Consider the following 5,864-nt stretch of genomic DNA (forward strand, 5'->3'; position numbering starts at 1 on the left):
CGCACACTATGCTTGTTACACACAGGGACACACACTCTGCTTGTTACACAAGTCGATCAAACTTTCTCTGTGGTCGTTTAAATAGACTAAAGATCTTTACAACCAAAGACCATCCAATACACTGACACTAACACCTTTACAAAATTACATGTTAATCCAATACACTCGACACTACAAACCTTTATAAATTAATTTATCCAATCACACTGACACTAGAAACCTTACAAATTACATGTTATCCAATCCACTGACACTACAACCTTTATAAATTGACTATTAAACAAAGTACAACGACACTAGAACCTTTTAAAATTACAGATATAAAATCCAATACAGACATTAGAAACCTTTTTAGAAAGTTACATATAATCCATTACACTGGAACTAGAAAACCTTTAGAAATTACATATATAATCATACACTGACACTAAAACCTTTTATAGATTACATATATAATCCAATACCTTACCTAGAAACCTTCTAAATTACATATATGAATCCACTACACGTGAAAACGAGAAACCTTTTTTGAAATTACGTAATAATGACAGGAGTTTTATCGGTCACTTGGGTCGCAGCTGGTAGTCGTTAGCAGTTAGCTCGCTCGTTAGCCGCTGAGCACGAAGCAGGCGTGCAGGCAGAGCAAGCAGCCGACCAGACGAACTTAGTGATCGCGTGCAGGAACTTCTCTGGGAGGACCGTTAGAGACCATGTGACCGGCAGCTAACCGTAACTGTCCCTAAACATTATATCATAAATGATAGTAATCTAGCAACAGGATTATGAGCTTGTCCTCAGAATTACATGTTTTGGTAGGACAAAAATTTACATTGTATGTTTTCAGGGATCAGCTAGCGAAAGGAACGGTTCTAATTCTGATTGGTTGCTTGCATTAGCCAATCAAACCGATCATAGCTTCATTACCATAAAGTTAAATATTTCAACTTTCTGATTGTGCTCATATGCTAAAAACTCCAAAAACGCAAATGACAGATTTTGCCCCCTTGGCAATGAGCTAGAAGCTCCATTGAAAATCTGACTCGCGTAACTTAAAAGCTCAAGTCAGTGAAGGTAGTGAACGCAACAATAGGGTTCCACATCTCGCTTGTGTGAAACGCGCGTAGCTTGCTACCAGGTGTTCCCAGCTCAGCTAGAGCTGTAACGCCACTCTGCAGATGCGACTCAGAGTCAGCAGACACCGGGAACAGGGTCACCACTGGTCACAGCAGGCTGCTGGCTAGCTGAGCTGCAGCATCAAACATGAGATAACATTAAACATCGGCGGTCCTAATCTCCAGATCTGGTCCCGAGCTACGGTTGACTCTCTGCCAAATCAGCTAACATAACGGCATCAACAGGAAGTTGGTCTGGGATTAAAGCCTCGGCGCTGTAGGAGTTTTTGGGGAACTTGTCTGCGTGGGATGAGACCCGAGAGTCAACAGTCAAAGGAATTTGTTACATTTTATTATTGAGCGATAGGTCTACAATCAACTCATTGCATACTTAAAAATGTTACTCCTAATTTAATAAAGTTTGGGTATTCTTGATGTGAATTTACTGCGTAGCAATGTAACACATGCATGATTGTATATCTAACCAGGCTCCTCCTTTAAAGGGCTGTTTTAATGCAGTTTAGACATTTTTTTGAGGAGTTGCGTCACTCTCTAGCAATCAAAGATCTTTCAGTTCTTCTCCATGTAAAGTAGATGTAAGTGTGAACTTCCATGAATACCAAAACTTTAATAATCAGTTTCAGGATCCACGTGTTGCAATGGGTCGAGGCCCCAGTCCTGCAGCTTGCAATGTCGATCTTTCGTCGCCCACGGCTCCAGGATTTAGCCACGACACCATCGGTCTCATTATCTGGCTAAGATGTTAAAACTTTCCTCACCTTCTCTTCAGTTGCGGAACAGTTTTGGATTCTTTCTGCAATTCATTGACTTTGCTGTTTCTATGTTCCGCGCCGTTTCAGGTGTGGGTCTGGATATGAGTGCTCAATTGATTTTAGTCACCACCGAGGACGCGCCCCTACACCTGCTCCAAGTGCTAACAGTTTCGCAGCATACAAAGTCGGAGCAGGCTGCTCCAGCGGGTCAAACCCAGTAGCCACGCGGCCCCCAATCAGACCTGCGCGGCCCCCCAGTGACTGTCGACTGCCACAGACTTCAACTAAGTTGCATTCTCCTGAGCTGACTTCCAGCTGCCCGGGCCGTTTCATCAGCTGCTCTGCCCAGCGTACCTCTGCTCGTATCCAGGAAAATCATCCAGCAGCTGGTCGGCGGGTGCCCATGTGGAGGGTCTTGTGTCTCAGCCAATCCTGCAACCAGAAGAGCAGAAAAACTGCAGCAGAGAGACTCAAGCCTAAATAACAAAGGCAAGAGGTTAATCACATCTCCATGACGAAAAACATGAAAATACAAGTGAGGAAAATAAACGTATTTGAACTGGAGTCTATATGTATTTATAAAGTTTCTAGTTCAGTGTATTGGATTATATCACAGTGAGGGAAAATAAGCATTTGGAACACCTGCATTTTCAAGTTCTCCCCCTTAGAACATCCATGGTGAAGGGGGGTCTGAAATTGTCTTGTAGTGCATGTCCACTGTGAGAGACTAATCTGAAAAAACAAAACTCCCCAAATACACACAATTTTTTAAACTCATTTATTTCTATGATACAGCTGCGAAATTACAGTATTTGAACCCCAGATAACATCCATGTTAATTATTTGGTACGTAGCCTTTGTGCAATTACAGAGTCAAAAGGTCAGTAGTTTTTTCACCAGTTGCACACACTACACTTGACCTACGTCAATTGGCAAACAAAGGCTACCTGTACAAATTTAACATGCATTTTCAATCAATCTTTTGGGTTCAAATACTTATTGCGCTGTTATACAAATATAGTACTCATGCAAGAATACATAGTGTTTTCTGGATTTTTTTTTAGATTCGTCTCTCCCAGTGACATGCACCTGACGATGACAATTTCATGACCCCTCCATGATTCTAAGTGGGGAGAACTTGCAAAATAGCAGGGTTCAATACTGATTTCCTCACGGTACAGTTACACGCACTATTTCAAAAACTTTTAAACTACAACTATTATTTCCTGTCTCAAAGCTCAAACATGGTTGTTTCCCATCAAAAACACTGTTTTATTTCGCGCTGTAGGTAACCGTGCTCGCAGAGCTGTAGGTAGCACGTGTGTCTTTTAGAGCGTAGGTAGCGGTCCTCTCCTCGATCTGTAGGTGAGCACGGTGCTCGCAGCGATGTAGGTAGCACGGTGCTATCAGGGAGTGTAGGTAGCACGGTGCTATCAGAGCTGTAGGTAGCACAGTGCTTTTTCCCCCGTTGTAGGTGGCACTGCCAAATTTACGGGGTTTACCGGCCATGAAATTTATGTAAAACATTACACTAAATTTGTTCGTTAAAGTTAGAGATTAGTGTAAGCGATTTGTAAAACAGTTTCAGTTATTGGAACATAGTTCAAGTATATATGCACAGACTGTATATTAGTGACAATGAGCGCACAATATCATCATAAAACTATGAAACTAAGTTCTCTCATCGTTGGTCTTTGGGAGTATGTGGGATGCATTCATATATCCTACCGCCATAGATTAATGATTGGCCCAGACGTCGCGATAATTTCTCCCATTAATCCATCTTCAGATAGTGTGAACATGTATGTTGCTTCTGTTGATTACACTGATATCCTAATATCTGATATTACCTAGATGTGCCTCTATACATGTTTATGATATGTTAGGTTTAATGCTCACCTTGTTACCGGAGATGTGTCAGGGGCATTCTGGGCGCGTGTGGTCTTACAGGGAGGTGTGTTCAGTGCATTCTCGGCGTGTGTTTCTACAGGTAAGTGTTTTTCAGGTGCATCTGGGAGTATTGGTATCTTGAGGGCAGCAGGATTGTATCTCCAGACCATTACAAAAAACCTCTAAATCATACCGCGCGGCATTTCATGTTTTTTTAACAGAGAATTAGTAAAAATGCTCTTAGGCTCGTGCACAGGACACACCCTATTCTTGTTAGACACCAGGGCGCACACTATCTCGTTACAGACACAAGGACACACATGCAGAAGATTTCATATAATTGTGAGGGTGGTGAATCCGCCATCATAACAGCAATCTCGAGCTCCAAACACGCCTGTTTGTTAAAGGGAATGGGAGAGGACTTCTGATGGTTGACCTGCCTGGCTGTTAAAGGGAATGGGAGAGGCCCTCTGATTGGTTGACTTGCATGTTACCAGAACACACTTAGGAATGATGTCTAAAAGCTCCTGTGCCGTCTGCTTTAACACTAGGCACTCAGATCGGTAAAAAAGGGCCCACAAAATGTATTAGATAGCATAAATTATAGACAAGGTTTTTATAACTATCAGTGTGTCCTGCATGTACACAGTGATGAGCACCACTTTACGCCATCTCTTATTCATGTTCTGATAAACTAAACATGTAAAATAGAACTATAAACAAGGATTTTGTCTTGGCACACTGTCAATCTCATCATTTACAGTATTAAAAGCAATGACATAACTCTCTGTTGTCATTTAACTAGACTAAACGATCTTTACAACCAAAGAACATCACTCCTCATTTTATTGTTTTTTACACAGGCAATAGGTGAAAGTGCCTCTGGCTTGTGCACAGGGACACACCTTTTCTTGTACACACACAGGGACGCACACTTTTGTCCGACTTACACACAGGGACACACACTATGCTTTTTACACACACAGGACCACACTATGCTTGTTGTACACAGGGACACACTATGCTTGTTACACACACAGGGACCACCATGCTTGTTACACACAGAGACACACTATGCTTGTTACACACAGGGACACACACACTGCTTGTTACACACAGGGACACACACTATGCTTGTTACAGACACAGGGACACACACTATGCTCTACACACACAGGGACACACACTATGCTCTACACACACAGGGAAACACTATGCTTGTTACACACAGGGACACACACTCTGCTTGTTACACACACAGGGACATACACTATACTTATCACACACAGGGACACACACTATGCTTTTTACACACACACGGTACACAGGACACACTATGCTTGTTACCACAGGACACACAGCCTACCTCACACATGCTTGTTACACACAGGGACACACACTATGCTTGTTACAGACACAGGGACACACACTATGCTCTACACACACAGGGACACACACTATGCTCTACACACACAGGGAAACACTATGCTTGTTACACACAGGGACACACACTCTGCTTGTTACACACACAGGGACATACACTATACTTATCACACACAGGGACACACACTATGCTTTTTACACACAGGGACGCACACTATGCTTGTTACACACAGAGACACACTATGCTTGTACACAATGACACACACACTCTTGTTACACCAGGACACACACTATCTGTTACAAGACACAGGGCACACACACTATGCTCTACACACACAGGACACACACTATGCTTACACACACAGGGAACCACTAGCTTGTTACACACAGGGACACCACTCTGCTGTTACACCACACAGGGACATACACTATACTTTCAAACACAGGGAACACACTATCTTTTTTACACACAGGGACGCACACCAGCTTGTTACCAACAGCGACACACCACTTGCTTGTTACCAAGTCGATCAAACTTTCTCTGTGGGCGTTTAAATAGACTAAAGATCTTTACAACCAAAGGCCTCAACTCCTCAACAGCATTAAATATCAAATATTTAAATACAGCACTGTTTCTGAAGTCTCCGTGGAAAACAGCTGGGACACCACTTTGTATGTTTTTGAATAAGTTTTGAAAAGGAAGAAA

At 42.5% G+C, this 5,864-nt stretch overlaps 1 protein-coding gene across 1 annotated transcript in view; it reads right to left on the bottom strand.

Moving 5' to 3' along the window:
- LOC116698792 (uncharacterized) overlaps nucleotides 1–5,864 on the bottom strand; it is a 30,121-nt gene that overhangs the window by 23,950 nt on the left and 307 nt on the right. The gene's annotated exons all lie outside the window — the stretch shown is intronic.

Source organism: Etheostoma spectabile, chromosome 12, assembly GCF_008692095.1.
Source record: "Etheostoma spectabile isolate EspeVRDwgs_2016 chromosome 12, UIUC_Espe_1.0, whole genome shotgun sequence".
NCBI lineage: Eukaryota > Metazoa > Chordata > Actinopteri > Perciformes > Percidae > Etheostoma > Etheostoma spectabile.